The sequence below is a fragment of the Notothenia rossii genome, assembly GCF_949606895.1.
Source record: "Notothenia rossii genome assembly, chromosome: 11".
In the NCBI taxonomy this organism is placed as follows: Eukaryota; Metazoa; Chordata; class Actinopteri; order Perciformes; family Nototheniidae; genus Notothenia; species Notothenia rossii.
In genome coordinates this window covers 5,857,124-5,879,313 of record NC_136910.1, presented here as the reverse complement: position 1 = coordinate 5,879,313, position 22,190 = coordinate 5,857,124, and the positions used below count along the sequence as shown (strand labels likewise).

Sequence of the window (22,190 nt, the reverse complement as noted above, 5' to 3'; positions counted from 1 at the left end):
CTCAGAACATATTAAAAAATAACACTTTTGGTCAGATGTCCAAAAATGTTCACCCAATCATCTTCCGTTAAGTTTAGGAACATGTTACATTTATTTTGTAATAATGGACAAGATTCCTGCAGATCCTTGGTATCACCGGTAGGCGGCGCGGGGTGTCCCGGCTGAGAGCTGTCATCAGGCGGCAGCAGCAGCGGCGTGGGTGGAGGACCGGGGATATTACTACAGTCACACCGAGACTCGGAGCCGGTGAGGCGGGCACACAGCTGCAGAGAACACCGCATGCTTCAGACACAACTTTTGTTTCATCCGGCTCATATTTTCTAATTGTAAGCACCTGGAGCTCACGCTTGATAGTGAAACTATTCTTCAATCGTGATGTGTGGTAGGCGGGGATAACTTATGAAGTGACCGACCGGTGGTAGCGCTTCACCGGGGGAGAGGTTACTGCTGCTGTGCTGCGGGAACCGGACTCATTTGGAAGGTAAGCGGGGAAACACTGTGTTTCATACCGGGCTGTGTCGCTCCTCACACCGGCTGACAGCTCGGTGCTCACGAGCTGTTTGCACCGAGCTGTCAGCCTCTGGATCTCGGTGCAGGTATGCAGGTTTGCTGCTGCAGCACATGGGGCTCTGGGTGGGGTCTCCTGAGGCTCAAAGGGGACCCATAGGTGTCTTTAAGTGTGGAGACTCATATATATATTTGTAGGCTATGTATCCCTATCTCTCGAAAAATCTGCACAGCCCTCCACTTTATAATATAATATATTGCAGTCCGTGCAGTGTGTTGAAGTCTTTGAGAGTATTACACATCTGGACTGGCTTTTCAAATTAAAACGTCATTGAGACTTGTGAAGCCTCTGGCTATATGTCATGGCACAATAGGAAATTAGGGAACAGTCATATTTATACTATTGTTCACTGTCTTTATACCGATGAATACTGTTCATAGTCTACTGTATACAATTAGTCATATTTATATACTTATACCTAGGCGTTACTGCTTTTCTTGCACTTCTGATTAGATGCTAACTGCATTTCCCTGTCCCTGTTCTCTGTGCAATTACAATAGTTGAATCTAGTCTGCATAGGGTTTTATGGCAAGTAGCCTACACTTTGATGATATGATATGAAATGATTGAATTTCTCCATCCCATGATTCACTTTGTGTTATTGATGCCGTGCATTACTATGGCTGGAAGGCCAAGCCATGGGGAACTTTTTCAATGAGGTGTGTGAGAAAAGAGGCATTGAATACCTTGTAACACAGAAGCAAAATTCCCCTCTATACTCGAAAAAGGAAGTCATAGTTGCATGTTCATACGGTACATAATGCACACACACACACACACACACACACACACACACACACACACACACACACACACACACACACACACACACACACACACACACACACACACACACACACACACACCAACAAAGACACACACACACCAACAAAGGTTATAAGAAAGACACATTGATTTGTGAGTGCTGTTGAGATGAAAGGGCAGTTTTCGGTTGCTGGCTGCGCAGAAATCCCATTGAGGCAATTTAACTACTGACCCGTGTCATCAAGGACTTGTTTGGGCTTCCTGTTTAGAAAGACGATAGGAAGCAGATCTTGGGCCAGATGGCAGAAACATACACATACACATACACATACACACACACACACACACACACACACACACACACACACACACACACACACACACACACACACACACACACACACACACACACACACACACACACACACACACACACACACACCTGGAACAGCCGTTCAGAGTTCTTACAAAGAAAACAAGAGAAAATGGTTTAAAAAAAGAGTACAAAATCAAATTACACTATGCCCTCTATGTGTCCTTATTTTTAACCTAAAACTACTCAAATAACCGTTTTTCAATCAAACATTTCCTGGTTTGACATTCAAAATTAGAACTGAAAGAGCTTCAAATGGCCTTACCACAAAGATAGAACCCACACACACACACACACACACACACACACACACACACACACACACACACACACACACACACACACACACACACACACACACACACACACACACACACAGCTGCCAAGCAGGAAGGTGACAGCATCCTGCTACATGTGTCATCTCATGTAAACCGTCACTCTTAGCGTACGTGTGAATACGTTCGGAATCAGTGAGCCAGGAGGCATTTTGCACGTTTGATTTCTATTTCGTTTTCTCTTTACACTGGTACTGAGTGTGAAGTGAAGTGTAAGGCATGTTTAAACACGTTGCATGGAAAAGCAGCAGTGACAATAGGAGGTTTATATTTGGGCCGCTGTTCTGGGAAGTGCATCTTCATGTTATTGGGAATGCTCCCCGGGAGAATCAGGATGTAAAACTGGTTTGGTTTTCCAGGAGCCCTCCAGCATTTTTCATGGCAGTTTGCCCATGACTAGATCTTATCCTGAGCCTACAAGCTGTTTATCTTTCTTACGTTTTATTCCACTGCACAAAGTGCTTCTTACAGTACATCTGGGATGCTGTCAAAAATGTGTTGAGTGCTTTAGACCTGAACAAAAACAGTGAACAACAGAATATGGAGGATTGTGCCCTGAAATGCCATGTTGTGTTAGGAGAGACTCTTTTTTCAATATCTTACTTAACTTTAAAGCTTGCAATTTGCATCAGGTGCTTTCAGAGAATGAAGGCATGATTATAAGCCTCGCTAATTAGCAAATATGATTGCGTTAACACACTAACCTAACAAGTTGAATATAGTTATTATACCCTCAAAGCTTTTGCCTCTTAGCTTTGTTGTTTGCATGCAGCTTTAGCCAAACGTGAAAATACACTCTCAGCTAACAGCTAGCTTAGCTCCAGGCGTACTACAGCTGGACTTGAAGATGGTGCATTCATGGACAGCCCTTTGGGGTTTAGGGGAGGGAGAAGTCTTAATTGTCTCTTGGGACTGTGTCAACAGTTTCTTCAACGTGCTTGTTTTACACTGCACCGGAATTATGCAGGATAATCCATCACCGACAAGTCTGCACATAAGGTGTCTGTGGTTATTTTTGCATCCATCTGGTGCTTGTTGCACAGAACCTAGCCAGCATATCTGTTGTGCGTCATTGTGGCTTGATAGTGACATCAGCACGGCAATTAGAAAGCACAGATGGATCAGATACCTGCTGCCTTCTAGATGGGTGTAACAGAAGGCATTGGTGTAAAGGGGAGCTGTCAGGAGAGGCTATTAGCTGTCATGGATAACAGATGCTGGCAAGAATCTCTTACTAACTCATTGAATCTTTAATTAGAATAAAAGTTCTGTGTGATCACATGTCATGATTTCTTCTTTTCACTCACACATGATCACGCTGAATCAAAAAAAGTTAATACCAAGCCTGTACAATCTTGCACGCTTTTACTCTACAGAACAAAATAATAACACTTCACCATATTCCAGAGATCACAATCTGTACTCTTTCTGGTAATCTCTCTTTGGCTCAGCTGTACATCTGTGGTGCTTATCTTCTTATAAACACCCAGTCGTATCTTTTTAATCTGTCCTATCTGATGGATGTAGTTCAGTGGTTCAATTGTCCATTTCCAGATACAGACACAAATACCTCTGTACATCAAACAGATTGTCTACGGTTAAAATAGAGGATTAGTGAATGTACAGTGGATGTAGTATATGCACAGATGGGTCACTGACAGGTCACGAGTGGTTCATCGAGGGTATAATAACAGTGACGAACAATGGGCAGATTGTCATTCATCTACTTTGTAACATCCATCTCATGAATCTTTTTTAATAAGTGCAAGCTTGGCTTTCATCTGCTCAAGCTGCAGGTTTTCTGACATTTTGATGAAGTTGTCAGGAACGTCTTTGAAGCGTTCACTAAGAGGGAAAGCTGCTTCTCAATGTGTCAGCTCGTACTGAAGGTATTTTATGGAAACTGTTAAATATTTCACAGCAGCCAGCATGGAGCATGTATACACGAGACAAAAAGCCTCACATGTACATACGTTCACTTTGTTTACCTGCCGTGTATTCATATTTAACCATTTCAAGGTTTACCTCAGGGTATTTGTAAGCAGAGTAAATCCTGTGACAAAGAATACCACCAACAAATTGATCCTGACTGAATTGAGCTTGCTTGCTTTCTCCACCTTTGCTGCAGTATACACCATCAAACCCAAATAAATCTGCTTCTAAAGAAATTCATTAAAAGGAAATGCTGTTCAAAACGATATTGTCCAGCAGAAATGATGCAACAGTAAGAGGTAGGGATGTCAGCAAGTTTTGAGGGATAAACAAATCCATCTAACTATTGTTGGATATCTTTTACTTAACTCTTTGGTTGTTAGGTTTTTAGGTTTAGGGTTAGGATTACGGTTTGGAAATATAAGGAGGGAAATTCCAGAAACCCATCTTGAACTTTTAACAGGAGTTTGGATGAATAGCAAGCTATCTATCAAAAAGGAATTTTAATCTGCCCATTATGTGAAACACACTCGTCTCCAATGTCTTCAATGTCCGATTGATAACAAAGCTGTCCCTCTGCCAGAGTCCTTCTGATGGACTCCAGACTTCTCCATGAAGATCCTGAATGACTCTTCTCTGTTTCTTTGAAAACCACAATAACGGCCTCCATATTCCCCCTCTCAATAGTCCTTCCTCTCTCCTCCCACCCCCCTATATCTTACCCTAAAGTGGCATCTGTGGGCAATTACCATTACGTTTTCATACAAGGCCAGCCAACAGAGGAAGCTGTTGTATTGGTGCTCTCAGCGGGAGTTCTTCTGCCTGTGTCGAGGGGTGGCAGGAAGGAGGGATGGATGTCTGCTGAGGAGCTTCATTCATGTCTGCAGGCGAGGCCACACTTGAGTAGACTCTTATTGTGGCGGTGACCTTCCTGTCACCACACGAAGCAGCTTCATGAGGGTCAGCTGAGTCTCTCTTTGTTTCTCGTCCTGTCTGTCAACTCTTGACTCTCTCTCAATGTCTGCAGGCCCTTTACTATTTCAAGTCTCTTTATGTAATGTATCAAAAGCCATTTGTTCTTAAATGACAGATTTAAAAAGTCGATTTTGATGAGGTGACACAACAAGACAAAGACCCATAAACTATATAGTAAAACTTTTATCCAAAGCGTCTTACATTAAGTGCAACCAAGCGTGAAGATACAAACTCAGAACAGAAAGTCAATTAAGATAAGACCAAACTAAATAGGATTAAATAAACCTTTGTTAATCCATGAAGGGACTTTAAGGTGTCAAAGCAGAATCAGCAATAAGACAAAAAAAAACACAGGGTAGGAAAGACAAGAGATTAAAAAAGTGTAATAAATAAATAAGAATACAGAAAAAGAAAATGTAGGTCTATATTCCATTACATTAAGTATTCAGACACACTGTGGGTTTTTGGCTTTACCGCTTTATTAAATATTGAGTAATAGACTAAGAGAGAGAGATGGGAGGACACTCTCTGACCCATGATCTACCCGGGAAGACATTAGCAAATTAGTAGTATATGAGTGTGATTTCTAAAATATAGGATTAATGAGGGAGATTTTTCTACGATGCTCAGGGCACTTCATGTTTTAATAAGGAGTATTTCAGAGTGGACTTTCAGAGGCGGCATTCAGCACATCGTTTCCTCATGACTCATGGGGATACAATTATCCTAATTCCACAGATGTGGTGTTCTATCACAAAAATGCTGAATAGTTTGGCTTTTTTTAGTGTTCCTCGTCAATGTTTTGGTACGTTTTTAGTTCTTGGCAGAGAATCCATCTCGACGGTCGTACACAGAGAGCTTCATCCCACGTGTAGAAGTGCATACAAACTCTGTAATACTGTGTAAATATTAAAGGTGACCTATCATGCAAAATGCACTTTTGTACGTCTTTTATACATGAATATGTTTCCCCGGTGTTCCAGGGAACTCACCAAGCGTCAGAAAACACAACCCTCTCTATTTTCCTCCATACCCAAATCTCTTAAAAAGGGGCTGCAACGGATCTGATACAGACTGATCCAGATTTGAACACTTCTATGACGTCACAGAAGTGGCGCTACGGCTATTGGGCCAACTCCACCAATCAGGAGGAGACAGCCACGGACATTGCCGTTGGAAAGCGCTGGAAACGCTGTAGTACATATGCCAGGCCTGTAGATGGTGCTGTTCTCACAGAATCAGCCCATGCAAAGACAGTGTTCAATTGAGCGAAATGAGGAATGGCTAAAAGGCATGATCTGTTTGGTATTTTGAAAAATAAAAAGTATAAATATGCCTTATATAGGTATGGTCCTACACTATGTCATTCAAATATAGCATGGTAGGTCCACTTTAAATTGGCCATGTTATACAGAAGAGACTCTTTGCAGCCATAATGTATAATACACATTGTAAATCCCTACAGGAAATGTAAAACTTAAGGGCTCTTTGGCCTCAATTACCCTAATACATAGGAAGAAATGTAATAATACTTAAAGAACAACATGCCAAGCAAGCTACTGTATAGCCGCTCAATATTCCCAGAACATGAAGTAGGTAAATACCTAACTACACTCAAAAAAATAACTCATTGGATGAACTCAATTCAATTGTGGGCAGGATTTCCATCCAATAAATATTCGTAGCCCCAACTGAAACTAAAAACATCCATTTAATAAAATTGAATTGAGTTAGTCCAACTAATTTTTATCAAATAAAGCTGAAATAAAATTATTACGTTAAGTAAATTAAATGAATTTACATTTGTCCAACTCCAACTAATATAATTAATTGGTAAATAAATAATGTACAAATATAATTATTTTTCACTTTCTCCCCCATTAAGACACTCATGAGACAAAACCTAGTTGAGATATTTTTATTGAAAATTCTCAGATAACAATTACACCTTGAGGTGGATAGCCAATCCTCACTTTACTTGTGTAAACAGTGTCAAAGTTCTCTATCAGAGTTATTTGTCTGTCTGCATTTCTTTTTTTATAAAACATATCAATAAACAGACTGAGCAGGAGATAAAAGCAACTCAGAAAAATTATAATAATGCCAATCATGGATGAGGAAGGTGACAGTAATCCTCAATTCAACATCAATATTTATATACACATCTCAATATTAGCTCTACTTGAAAACACAGAGCAAGATGTACAAATATTTTTTTTAAAGAACATTTTTAAAGTGGTGCAAATAGCACTCCCGTAACAGTGCCGAAACTGTTGAAAAATGAACACCCAGCTATTCTAGATCTCCCAGTGCCACAAACAACTAAGACACTATAAAAAGGTGGATGCTTTGCACTGCTCTCCAAACAGGGAATATCATTGGGTGGTTTTGATATATAAAAGAGCGCACTGCACAAACCCTACAGTATATTTGGTAATTGAATAAGTGTAGTGTATGATACCAAATGAATCGGCTGTTTTAAAATGTCTATATATAGACATTTTAAAACAGCCGATTCATTTGGTATCATACCCAGTTTGAGTATTAGGACAGGATAAAATGGAGAAGAGGTTTTACTGTGAAGTAAAAATAGCATGCATGTATGAACCTGTTTTTACTCTTTTACAGCTATACGTGTAGCTGTCATGCTTGATGTGGCTATTCGTGTTTTGATTCAGCAAGATAATGGGTGCGGAGATAAGAGATGTGAAAAGTACACACAGACATCCTGTTTCTCATCCTCTCTTCACATCGTCCTGCAGTCTCTAAAGGCGTTTGGGAGGGAGGCGTGTGGCGCAGTGGATAGAGCCTTGTCGTCGGGGTCACAGGTTCAAACCCCACTGCAGTTAGCATGTCGTTGTGGACACTTCACCCCAAATTGCTCCTGTGGGGATTGCCCACAGTATGTAAGTTGCTTTGGATAAAAGTGTCCAACATGTAATGTAATGTTAAGTCTCATGCCTGGCACAGAAGCTGAGAAGCTATTTTACTCCTTTCAGTGGCATTTTGGCAGCTGAATGTGCCATGAGCTGTTGGAGCCGTTTCAGTGCTGGCTTTCTTTTAGGGACTTTTTTTCCATTAAGTCATTTCTGTTGCCCTGCATACTCACTGTCAATCCTGAAAATGAGTTAATCACCTCATATGAACCCTCGCAGCTTCACTCGCCTGTTTTCCTTGTATTTCAAATCACGAGTTTTGTCATTATGAAATACTGTAGATTTGATTTCATGAGTGAAAGGATGTTTTCGAGGCAGACCAGAGAACTAAAAGCTGCTACATTAACTTTGCTTCATGAACAATGGGTCAAATTACTTTGTGTAAAGTGACATCACGGCAGCTTATTTCTGCTACCCCATTGTTCCCCGACAAATCTGCCCTGTAAGCATGTGTCTCAGAACGATCCATCAGCACTCATTGGGTTAATAATACACAGACTAATTTAGGTTTACATGCACGGAGGCTTCAACCAAACCAAACATACCCTTGAGACAGAAACGGTTAAAGTCATGCAGATGTGTGGTGTGTGTGTACCAGACGGTTTGATCCACATACTCGCCACATGCATAGAGCTGAGAATAAACAAGTACACACACATAGACCTACATTTTTTAATCATGCAGCAAGCCCACGCAGTGAAACTATGCAAATGGTTGTCACGTGTTGTTTAGACACGCATGTACAAGGTAGACAAATGTTTTTGATTGAGATCAAATGTGTCTCTTGTACATCCTTCCAAAATGTCATTCTGTTTATTCTAGGTTTTCTTGCTTCTTTCATCTTCTCCCAACATGTCATAAAAGTTGTTCTGTTTTGTCTCGTCTCTCTCCATCTGTTGCTGTAGTTTCCTCTGCCCTCTGTCTCAAAGCATCCCAGGTCTTCTGCAGACAACATGCAGCAAGAGGCTTGTGGCTGACCACAGCTTTGCTTTCGTTTAAACACTGTGGTAGAACATATCCAACCAACCCAGGTCCCCGGTGTATTGTCAACACCTGATGTGTTTAGATCTTTACAGAAGCCAGCAGGTTTAATCAGATATCAAACCCTGCAAGGAGCATATCACTTTCTTTTCTTCCTGTCTTCCCGTGCAGACTGCTTTGCAAGAATCGTGTGGGTGTGAAAGTGACTTGTGGTTTGAATACTGAGAAATGTAAAAGCTGCTTTCCCACAGGCCACACGTCAATCTAGAAACACTTGATAGCATTAGCCTGCGCCAACCCTTTAATCATCTCTTAATGACATCTCTCTCACTGTGAAAAAAGATCTGAGACTTTCTGATTATGCAAAACCGGAGTGTTGGAAGTTAAGTCAGGGATTTTTGACTTTCTATGCTTTTGCAACGGTTTCAAGTTGTCAATTAAATCTCTGCTGCTGACACAGCTGAGCAGCGGAGGAGAGAGATGATTTCTCTCAGAGGCAGACACAGAGAGTATGTCTGCTCGTTATCTCTCTATAGTTAAGCAGCTTTTTCTCTACGCTGTTTGCTTATTTTTTTAAAGCCAAAAGACATCCTACCAGAGGAGAAAAGGAACTTTCTTTTTAAAGGGGCTCGATTCTGCTCATTGTTAGGTTCATATAAGTATTTAGCGTCTCTACTTTAAAGAGTCCTCTCCTGCTGATGTTCAGGTGTATATCAGTATGTAGTGTCTCTACTTTAAAGAGTCCTCTCCTGCCGATGTTCAGGTGTATATCAGTATGTACTGTCTCTACTTTAAAGAGTCCTCTCCTGCTGATGTTCAGGTGTATATCAGTATGTAGTGTCTCTACTTTAAAGAGTCCTCTCCTACTGATGTTCAGGTGTATATCAGTATGTAGTGTCTCTACTTTAAAGAGTCCTCTCCTGCTGATGTTCAGGTGTATATCAGTATGTAGTGTCTCTACTTTAAAGAGTCCTCTCCTGCTGATGTTCAGGTGTATATCAGTATGTAGTGTCTCTACTTTAAAGAGTCCTCTCCTGCTGATGTTCGGGTGTATATCAGTATGTAGTGTCTCTACTTGAAAGAGTCCTCTCCTGCTGATGTTCAGGTGTATATCAGTATGTAGTGTCTCTACTTTAAAGAGTCCTCTCCTGCTGATGTTCAGGTGTATATCAGTATGTAGTGTCTCTATTGGGACATGTCTCCATGCTTTAATATTCAAAAAGCTCTTTATTTTTCTCATACTGCCTGTGCAGCAGCACCTCTTTTCCCCCTCTGTCTGAAACCAGAGCCCAGTCTGCTCTGATTGGTTAGCTGGCCGGCTCTGTTGTGGTAGTTAGAAATGATAAAGGATGAAAATGAAAAAGCTGTATTGTTTGTAATCAAACTTCCCTCCTCCAGTTGCTAACATTCAACCATTTGAATGCTGCTATGTTTTGACCTGAGTGAATTATGCATTGGATTTTCTTATGTAGCTTTTTGCAAACATGTATACATACATGAAACAGTTTGCTTACATTTTGTGTGTTGCTGCTCGTAGGTTAAATAATGAATGTACTTTTAATCATTCATTACTCAAATGAACAACCTTAACCACGTACGTACGACTCAGGTCTCTAACATTCATAAGATAAAGTCAACAACATGGTAAGGATAAATAAACCATATACAAATATTGATGCACCCCCCTAGAAAAGATGGTGCTTAGGATTCAATAAATATCTATTTGGGGAATAATGCAGGTTTGAGACAGGTGCATGCACTACACAGTTCTACACTAAGCCTGACCTTTATGATCACGGTCCTTATGTCTACCATGCTGCAGCAGGCAGAAGTGAGTACAGTGAAACAGGATGTAAGGTACTTCTCAGGAATGTGAGGCATGTCCTACCTACAGAGAAGCCGCACAATGAGGCCGGGTGAACGCAGGTTGCAGCCTATGAGGAATCTGATAAAGCTAATCTTTGTACATGTTAATCCTTGTACTTCTATACGAGATGAAAGAAGAAAGCACCTTGAAATATTTCAACACACAGCAATCCGGGCATCATACTTGTCAACCATCCCGATTTTCGCGGGAGACTCCTGATTTCATTGCCCTCTCCCGGTTTCCTCCCGGGCTCATATTTCTCCCGCATTTCTCCCGATTTCTGACAAAATCAGATTTACACACGACTGTTTCCACTCGGACTTTAATACAGCTACACCATTGTTTGGTTTCCATGGTAACACGTCTCTTTAGTAGCGCGCACAACTCAAAGTCTGAGACGGTGAGGCAGATATTCACAGAAAACAGAACAAGAATCGACAACTACTCCACTCTCTGCTCACTCCTTTCCTGCAAGGCAGTGCACTTACAACTACAATAAGCATGTTAATGTTAATCTAACAGCTCCGGCGAGAGGAGCCCCCCCCCCCCCATTTTAGATTTTGAAATGCTCCCGATTTCTGAGGTCTAAAGGTTGGCAAGTATGCCGGGCATAGCAGCATCTAATAGCAGACAGCATTTTCTTATTGTTAGTTGTTTTTCAAAATGCTTCAATAGTTACATCGCTAAACCGTTCTGTGAAAAGGCACCTGGAAGATAGCATTTGTATTGCTACTGTTTTATGGCACAGATTGCTGCACAGAGACAGGTGAGGGAACTGGGTTTCTACTAGACGTTTTTGAGAGTTTATCACAGTTGCAGATGGTGTAAGCATTGAAAGGCAGATGGAAAAAGGACTTAGTAAAGTAAATGAGAAAACCAAGTGGCACTGGGGAGGGCACTCTATGCTTCAAAGACCTTTTGGGACAGGAAGGGTTTTAATTTTAAGAAAGACAATGACTTTACCAAGCTATACTTATTTTATTTCTGCATTCTTGATAGAGAAGTGTTACATATTTATGTATGCTTTGAGTGGCTGCTTCCTGTGTTTGTGGTTTTGTACAGTAAGTGGGTGGGTGGTACACTTGTCAGCACAGTGAAGTGAGTCGAGGCGTAGCAGCACAGCGGCTGATTGACTAATGAATCGCTCACTCTTGTAATCTGCAGTAACAAGATGAAAGACAGACGCCACAAGACAATCAAAGCGGTCTTTAGACAGATGGCTTAAAGTCCTTATGACCCCAGTGTGTGTCTGTCAAACCCATTCAAATACACATGGATGTTAGCAATAGGAATCTGCAACCAGCGTAGGGTCAAATTAAGTCGATAGCTATTTAAAAAAATAAATAAACATATATAGGAACATAGGAATTTAAAGCAAAGATCGGCTCCAATCATTCCTGTACACTGTTCTTCAAACCCATCCTCAGTTTCCTGGTAAGATTACAGGAAACAGTTGGCCATAATATTCAATTAAATAATGATTTGACGTCATGAAAGCCTGAGGAAGTCACAAAGTCAAATGTGATTTAAATATTGGCCAGGAAAGAGATACTCCTGTCATTGCCATTTAATATTTTCCTTTCTGAGATGATGATTTCCATAACTGACATCCTGTTGTGGCAGATGTTCAATCATTTATTAATGTTTGTATGTATGTGTAGCAGCAGATCACACACACACACACACACACACACACACACACACACACACACACACACACACACACACACACACACACACACACACACACACACACACACACAAACACTCACACTTGTACTACAGCAGGACAAACATTGGACTAGATGACCTGAACTGTGTTATGACTGTAACATCTGGTGCAGATGAGAGCGTACATCGTCCTATGGTGGGGGGGCTGGAGGGGAAAAGCACACGGAATAACTCACTTCTAATCTATGTGATCTTGTTACATCACAGCAAACAGAACGATGGATAAAAAAAATGCAACTGTACAATTTTTTAGAATCCTCCTGATGCAGGATTTGAGGGATCTGTTTATTTTACTTGAAGAGGAAAATCCCATGTCTAAAAAGCTTACATTACAAATATCACATCCATTGTCTTTCATATTATTTGGTGCAAAGCTTAACAGACTAAATGTCTACCAATGTAAAGTTCAAAACTTTAGCTTTCATTTGAAGAAAGCCATTTTCTTGAGGCTGCAGGAGGTCAGTTCCTATCACCACTACCTCCGAAAGCACTGTCCAGAAAAAACAGCAATAACCTTAAAGTTAAAATGGACCCAGCGGTGCTGTGCTGTTGGACAGGAAATACTGCCTATTAGAGCGGAGCAATGCCAGTGTGATAAAGTTCAAAAGTACCTGGACGGAGCATTAATCTGCTGCTCAGTCCCAAACCAATTAACTCAGAAGTGCTCCGGTAATTGTCAGTTTTAAAGCACCATCATCTTGTATAGCAAAGAAAAAAGCTCTTCACCCAATTTACCCGCCCGATGATAATAAATATCTGTTTATGCATGAAATTCAGGAAGTATCTGCCTTGATAAAAAAAGTCTGTGAAGTCGAAGCAGTTATTCCGGCTCATATACTGTAGGTCCAAGTCTTTCAACAATAGAAACGTTTGTAGGTGTTGTTCTTTTTTCCCGTTTATTTGGCAGGGACATTAATGGACACTTAAAACATGAAATGTGCCAAGTGTAAATATGCCGGATTTAGCTTTGAGCTACTTTCCGTCCCTCACATAAAACATTCAGAAAATGAAAATTACAAACGTAGCAGTACAAATACATAAAAAGCAAGAAAAGTAAGAGTGGAATACCCCAGTATTTATGGCATGGCAATACAATAAGAGCATCGATACGTAAAGTGCAAGAGAAGATACCCCTGTTTCTTGATGCCATTATTATGCTGATCAGGATTTGATTGAACTAAAAAGCTTCTGAAGGAGAAATCTGTCATGAGTTAAAGTTAGCAAAATGCAGTCAAAATGTAATGGCGATATTCCTGAAGGAATCTTATGATTGTGCAGTTTTTACTAGGCATGCACCGAATATTCGGCCACCGAAAATTATCGGCCGAAAATGGTTAAAAAGGCCCTTTTGGCCGAAAGGGTCAGCTGAACACGTTTTACAAATCGCAATCCGCGCCTCTTTCTCTGATATTTAGAAATATCTCCAAGCGGCAGACATGTTGGCTGTGAGCCAGCCGCGAGCATGGTCGCGCGCCGTGCTTGTCGCCGCGTTTTGATTACGTCATCACAACAACACGTTAGGTTACCAAACTTATAGGTGCTTTTGTTGTTGTTGAAGGCCTGGCTGTTACAGTCTTTATTTACACTAGTTTGTTGTAGGCCTACTGGCCTAGATGTTTATGCAGTTTTAAAGCACCTTGGCTTTGTTCTGAATGCACTTTGTTCTAGTTATCCTACAGAGAAAAGAAAATGCACTTGACTTGGAATTAATGTACTGCATTCAAAAGTGCTGAGTAAATGTTTTATGGACCCTTAATAGTGATTATTGTTTAATTTAAGTTTTGCCATAATCATGTCTTTTTCCATAATCAGGTAGCTGAACAACATTGGTAAAAAATGTATACATTATATATATATATTTCTATTAATCATTTTCGGCCTTTCGGCATTCGGTTTTCGGCCAACTGTTTCCTATTTTCGGTATCGGTTTCGGCCAAGAATTTCCCATTCGGTGCACCCCTAGTTTTTACCTTCTTAATCAGCCGGTATTTTCAAGGACAATTAGACACCAGGACCTTTGATTGTACAGATTATATTTGCAACCGAAAACCGAACAGAGTCTTTTCTTTGGCTAGATTTATGATTCAAGGACCAAAAACGATTATTCACTGGTGGGGTTGTGGTACTTCTATTAACTGGTCTGACAGGGTCCAATCTGGATTTGACTTGGACATAATTGGTGGTAATGAAACGGTTCCTGTGCTGGTGTCAGTTTACAAAATTGGACCCATGAAGAACTCTGTACTTCCCTAGAAAGACTCAGATCAGCAAACCATAATACTGGCAGTACATTCAAAGGCGGGGAGGAAAGAGTAAATTAAAGTCGTGTGTGTTTCCAGAAAAATCAATCTCAGTATGCACGGAACAAAAACAAGAGAAGAACAGGGAGAGAACAAAGTAGGGGACGGGGGTTTAGAGAATGACAACGGAGTAGAGATTAGGTTTTGGACTGCTTAACATAGGGATTCATTCATCCATCCATTGAGTGTTAAAGCTTATTGACATGCAGTCACAGTGAATCTCCATGCCACAGTGTCTGGATCAGGGAGCAGTGTCGGGACAAGTCTTGCTTCGGTGCCAAGTGGAAGCCTTTGTTTCATTATGCCCCGGCATGTCGGGAAATGTCACCCCATCTAAAAAGGATCTGATTACGCCGCTGTTTTGCTCCCCTACGGGCAAATAAGGCTGCAGAGAATATCCACATTTCCTTCCTCCTACTCTTAAAAAGGTAACAGCTATCACTCACTGATAAAGCTCAATTTTAGTAGGATAAAAAAGTGCATTTTGAGATGTTAAAGCCAAGCAGTTCACTCCCAATAAGACTGTGTTATGATGATTTTTACCTTTACTGCTTTGAAGAGGAATTACTTCCTGCTAATGCCACCATGTCAGCAATATTCCTGTCCAATCAGGGGAGGGTATGATCCTCCGTGTCCTGACAGCAGGAGTGATGTCATTTGGTTTATTGCACAGGGATTACAGATCCTAATCTGCCTGTCATTTAAACCCAACTAGAGAGACATCACAATCATGGAATAAAAAATGCTGATCGTTGGGAACAAGATGAAAAAAGAAGATGGATTTTGGACCGCGCCGAGACTCTTCTTTAGCAGTATGGATTATTGTGAAAAACCTGACCTGTGAGGCTGAAGCAAAGGCTGTCAGGTGACATGGGAATAATCTGAGTCGTTGCTCCTGAGTTTCCCCACCGCAGAATAAGCAAAGGATGTGGTTATGGATTGTTCTGGTTGAGGTTTCTATTTGCAGGGGTGTGTTTATTCTCACTGACCGTAAGACTTCCACATGTGACCACTGACACCAAAACACACACTGACACTGGAGAACGGGAGGCAAAAGAAAGTTAACTTTGTGTAATCATTTTTTTGTGCCCCCTTCCTACATCTATATATTTATGTACAGCGTATCAACATATGTTTGCTAAAAAGGTCTCTTCAAAAGGTTTGTTCGGTTGGGTCAAGATAAAAAAGCTTTTTCTTTTAATTTAGTTGCAATGTTTGTCTATTAGTTTAGTGGGTGAGCATGCTAACATTTGATAAGCAGCATCAGTGCAGCTGAGACTGATGGGAATGTCATTAGTTTTGCAGATATCTGGTGATGCCCTTAAGAATTGGACAGTAATGACGGTGCTTGAGGAAGCCTCTTTTAAATGCTGGAGGAAATAATTCATCCCCGAAAGCTAAGAATTACCCACATTGTGGCGCTTGGCGGGAACATGAGTGACAGTGCCAAATTGTTTTGCGTAAATCCATTTAATAGTGGAGACTGGAGATATTCTAGCTAAATGGTTGATTGACCAGCCAACGCTGCTTATGTACTGTAGATACAATTATTTAAATAAGTACCTTTTTATTTTGGCTAAAGTTGGACATGTTCAAATGCTTCCCATAGTAGCTTTAACCTTAAGCATTGAAATAAGAATGTCCTTCTGTTTTGAAACTTCTTTTATTACTTCATAACTACTCTCATTATTGTTTTGTCTACTCTGAGAATAAAGTGATCCAGTATCTAACCCCTTTTTAAATACACATTGTCAGATATATTATAAAATAATAACCTCAGTAAATCAGTATGTAAAGGACAAGCCATGATGTGTTTGAAAAACTTTGTAGAACTGCACTGAAACACAAGAACAGCATTTGCCTAAACACCCACCTTACACTAATGCGAGACACACGTTCACACCTTTTCCGGAAGCATTGCTGCAAAGCTTCCTGGGAAATGTAGGTGTGAGAAAGACACGGCAGTTTGGAAACACCAGCAATTTAGTGCAAAATAGGCACCAAACTCATTGTTTTCGACAAGTAAGAGTATCCAAAGGAAGATTATTTTTGTAATGTAACTGTGTGTGTGTGTGTGTGTGTGTGTGTGTGTGTGTGTGTGTGTGTGTGTGTGTGTGTGTGTGTGTGTGTGTGTGTGTGTGTGTGTGTGTGTGTGTGTGTGTGTGTGTGTGTGTGTGTGTGTGTGTGTGTGTGTGTGTGTGTGTGTGTGTGTGTGTGTGTGTGTGTGTGTGTGTGTGTGTGTGTGTGTGTGTGTGTGTGTGTGTGTGTGTGTGTGTGTGTGTGTGTACGTGAAAGCACAGCCCGTTCCGTCAAGAAGTCATTCAGCTGCCAGTGTTGAATATCTTCCATCTTCTCAGACTCTACTTTTGCCAGAAGTTTTATTCTCATCTCCAGCCTAATGCATGATGTAGTAGATAATAATTTATGGAAATAAAAGGAGAGTCTCTCTAATTTCACCACAGCAGTGAATGAATGATTCCCAGCTGACATCTACAGGAGCTCCTGTTGGTGGTCACTCATCACGTCTCACCAGAGCCTCGTGCAGATGTCCTATTATCCAGTAATAGTCCATCCCCTCCAGCTCAATGACTTCCCTTTGGCTATAACCCGACAAGAGAAATACCAATGTTTTCTCAAACCAAGCTGCAGTGCAGACACATTTTTCAAATTAGATTACAATGAATGGGGGAAATACATTTGTGTGTAGTCAGACGATGGAGAGAAGCAGGCATAAAACTACCAAACAAGGCCCTTATTCATCTTAACAACAGGCCTTTACTAGAAGAAGAATATCATTTTCTTTGCCTGGTCCAGCATACCAAATTGCCTCTTTGAGAAGGAGTTTAACAATAGGCTTTCACATGATTTAAATATTATCATAAGAAGGTGTAAACAAAGCATCTCTAGAAACATCGACGTATTTTTTATTCTATTGTTAAAGGTTATTTTTGGGGCTTTTGCTGAAGCTAAAGATCAGGATGACAAAAAGGGCTATGGGTCAGAATCAAAAGCTGGGTTGCTTGGAAAACGACTGAGATAAATATAAAGGCAGTCAAATGTGAAACAATGGAGGAAAGTTACCTACACATTGGGAAAAGTACCGGAGTAGTAAATGAATACTGCAAACATAACTACTACGAGTCCTTTCCTACCGTTCCTATAATCGCCTACTTTGGATTATATCAGGCCATCTCTGCTTATGAGATTCTGAGTCTTTCGCTGTCAGAGGCTCCAGTGGCGCAATCGGTCAGCGCGCGGTACTTATAAGACAGTAACCTGCAGAGTGATGCCGAGGTTGTGAGTTCGAGCCTCACCTGGAGCACAGAAGCTCTTCCTGGGGCTTTACCTGACGTTGTAAGAATGCCACTGTATCTCTGTCTATCAGAATGTCTGTTTGTTTCCCGAGTTGGGCAGGTGTTGGGCATCAGTACATTGAACAATATAAAGACATCAAATGTGCAACAGTTCATGGAGCTGGGATTTTGGCAAATAACAAAAAAGTAGAAGCCTTCAAGTTGACTCCATAATGTATGACATTTTGTGCTGCAGTGGCGCAATCGGTCAGCGCGTGGTACTTATAAGACAGTAACCTGCAGAGTGATGCTGAGGTTGTGAGTTCGAGCCTCACCTGGAGCGAATAGTTCTTCAGAGGGCTCATCCTGAAGTTATAAAAAAGTGACTTTATTCCCAATTTCACATTAGCGTGTCTCCGGGTTAGTTTTACAGGCGGCCGGGTTTTCTGGTACCAGGTAGCAGTTGGGGGTTGGGTGCCCAGTAGGAGAACTGGCACTTCTTCAGATTGAACTGGCGACCCCCTCGGTTCCCAAGTAAAGTCCCATCGACTGAAAGACTGGATGTTTGTTTCCTTGAGTGGATTTATTCAACAATATTAAGCCATATTCACCAGCTCCAGTGGCGCAATCGGTCAGCGCGTGCTACTTATAAGACAGTAACCTGCAGAGTGATGCCGAGGTTGTGAGTTCAAGCCTCACCTGGAGCACAGAAGTTTAGCTTGCAGAAGGTGAGGTCACGTAGTATCTTTCAGTCTGAAGTATTTCATATATACTTACGCCCCGTCCACACAGCAGCTTTGAAAAAATCTTGGAGGTGGGCGTGTCTGAAAGCTTGGGGATTTTTTGCGAGAAACGCGACCAACAACCAATCACATGAATCTCCCGCCCCCGACATACAAAGCAATAGCAATGTTAAAACGAAGTAAACTGGATATAAAATCCCCAAACAGGCGAAAACCTACCAGTTTCACCCACTGTCTCTGCCACCTCCCTCCATGCCTGGTTCCTCCGGTTTGTATCCCGGTAAATAGTTACTGGTCGTAAAGAACCGGGTGATTTGCTACCGTAATATCTCGTTTGGAATATGAGGAAATGAACTGCGGTCTGGCTCTCCCAGCTTGCACGCGGTTTGATTGGCTAGCGCTTGTACTGTCAGATTTGCATAAACGGGATTTGATTGGCTGACGCTTCCAGCTCAGTTTCAAAAGTTGAACATTGATCAACTTTTGAATCCTGAAAATCCTGGAAATCTTCGCTTTGCTTCCCCACAATGCAGTTCGGCGAAAAGCGAGGCAAAGTGACTTCACCCCCATTCAAAGTCAATGGGCAGAGAAGCGTTGGAAGATTTTTTTAAAGCTGCTGTGTGGACGGGGCGTTAGAGAAAGCACAACGTGAAGCTGTTGCGTTTATGTCGACTTCTGATTGAAGGTATTTTGATTTTCACAAGAAAATCTCAGATGAATTAGGTTTTGACTGAAAACCTGCTCAGTACCTTCCAGTAGCTTTGATGCATAATGACTTGGTCTAGCTCGTTAGTGATTACATTACATGTCATTTTGTTAGATGCCTTTATCCAAAGAGACTTACATACATCCAGCACTGTGGACAATCCCCACAGGAGCAGTTTGGGGTGATGTGTCTCAGGGACACAACGACATGCTGACTGCAGTGGGACTCGATCTTGCTACCCCCTGATTCCAAGTCCAGCACACTATCCACTGAGCCACAGCCTCCCTGATTGATCATCTGGAATAAATAATACAAGCACTGTTCTTTTAAAGCTTTAATCATAATACTGTACCGGTAGAAAAGGGCTCCAGTGGCGCAATCGGTCAGCGCGCGGTACTTATAAGACAGTATCCTGCAGAGTGAGGCTGAGGTTGTGAGTTCGAGCCTCACCTGGAGCACTTATACTATAGCGTTTGAGTGTGTTTGTTTGAGGTTATTCTACAGTGCACGACATAAACCTGAACAGCAAGAATTTGTACCAAACAGAAACCTTTGTTGAGCTTGTAGCTATCCTTAATCCTATCTCAATTCAGGCATACATTAAGCAATGTTCTGCAATCTGAATTTACAGACTATTTTCTATAATCTGATTTATTGAAAGCTTTATTGTGTGCCCTTTGAGACTGTTGGAAATTGGACTTTGTGATGGTCATCGAAAAGGCCTTTTTATATACGGTTGTGCTGGTGATTTCCAAAGCCCCAGCACTTAATACAATTAGGAGAGGAGCTGAACGTTGCACGATAGAGTGCTGTTTCTATATGTGACACAATGAGAAGCAAGAAGGTGCTGAGCTTTTGAGTTTGTGATTTACACGACAAGCTCAGCAGTTTGAAATGCATAACCCCACGGGAGTAGAAATTGTTATTGTTTGCGTTTTGAACCTTATATTAAAAAGTGTCACTGTAAACTGCATCATGTGCACTGGACTCCTCACAGGCTTTCACCAGAGATGGAGAGATGTGCGTTTATACTTCAACTGAAATGGTTACGCAGGAAACCCCCGTACCGTAAGTCTCCAAATGCCTTCCCATGAACCCATTAACCAGCGAACACCAGGATGAGTGGAGGCTTCGGCTCACTCTTCTGTGGTTTCCCTCTGTTTGTGTAGCCCACTCATTTAATATGTCTGTTAGAGGGTGGGCTGCTACAGGAAAACCACTTAAACTTGAATGAAAAAGTCTGTTTGAAAAGGACACTTCAGCGAGAATTGGCCACTCTTTTATAACTGTATCTGTTCGTAACGGAGGTGATCTTTGGGGCCGTTACGGATTGTGTAGCTTTGTTGGTGGCGAAATGTATGTAGCGTGTGCATCTGTCTGTGTTTTAGGTTGTCTGTCTCTGTTTGCTGGTTTTATGTTGAAAAGTGTTCCCCTTCCCCCATGTCTGTTACGGTTGATTGTGCGCACCTGGGGCCCTGTGTTGTCTCCTCCCCTCTCACCTGTGTCTTGTTGGTTGATTAGGGTGTGTGTGTGTGTATTTAGGCTCTGTTTCCCTCTCTGTTAGGGGGCTGGTAGTGTGTGTGAGATCCTCGTGGCTGGTGACTGTGCGCACAGGAACAACAAGATTGAGGCTGTGTCCTGTGCTCAAGTTTAATAAATGCCCACACCGGGTTATATCTTTTGACGTTCTGCCTCTGCCTCCTTGCTTGATCGGGCCGCTCAATTGTCGGCTTCACACTGTTCAAGCACATATGTGTGTCGAAGTGTAGGGAAAGAGCGTTAGCTGTGTGAATTGTAATGCCATATTGGGATAATATAAATGTACCATTGGAATATATTTCTCATTTAAGGTGTCTACAGATGCTCCAGTGGCGCAATCGGTCAGCGCGCGGTACTTATAAGACAGTGACCTGCAGAGTGATGCCGAGGTTGTGAGTTCAAGCCTCACCTGGAGCAGAGAAGTTTAGCTTCCATCAGGTGCGGTCACATAGACATCTTTCACTCTTAAGTAGTTGATATAGAGACTTTGAGCAAATGTAGATAGCGTACATGTCTTTCCTGGAGTAGAGACGATCTGATCTTCTATCAATCAAGAGGGTACTAATAATTTACTGAGCAGATAGAACCTGTCATTCTTGAGGGAAACCATACAGATGACCAAACCTCAATGTCGCGTCTTTGAGTTTCCTGAAAAAGTTTCCTGAAAAGCGCTATACAAGTCCCATGTATCATTATTATCATTATTATTATTATTATTATTAATGTACGTTAAACTAAGGACTATATTTAGCATTTAGTATATATTTGTTGAAAAATCTCCTTATACCCGTTAGCGTAGCTCGCTAGCACCAGATGCTAACAGGCGGCCAGGTTTTCTGGTACCAGGTAGCAGTTGGGGGTTGGGTGCCCAGTAGGAGAACTGGCACTTCTTCAGATTGAACTGGTGACCCCCTCGGTTCCCTAGTGAAGTCCCTTCGACTGAAAGACTGGATGTTTGTTTCCATGAGTGGATTTATTCAACAATATTAAGCCATGTCGACCAGCTCCAGGGGCGCAGCGTGCGGTACTTATAAGACAGTAACCTGCTGAGTGATGCCCAGGTTGTGAGTTCGAGCCTCATCTGGAGCACAGGAGCTCTTCAGAGGGTTCATCCTGATGTTATAAACTAGCCACTGTATTCCTGTT

The 22,190-nt window shown here is 41.6% G+C and overlaps 1 protein-coding gene across 3 annotated transcripts in view; it reads left to right on the top strand.

Moving 5' to 3' along the window:
• Nucleotides 1–203: 203 nt before the first annotated feature.
• rhbdf1b (rhomboid 5 homolog 1b) overlaps nt 204–22,190 on the top strand; it is a 51,350-nt gene continuing 29,363 nt past the window's right edge. For 2 of the 3 annotated variants that reach the window (XM_079658813.1, XM_079658811.1), the window contains exon 1: nt 204–481. The gene's annotated coding sequence lies outside the window, so the exon portion shown is untranslated. The remainder of the gene's footprint in view (nt 482–22,190) is intronic. The other variant, XM_079658812.1, reaches the window with a different exon arrangement.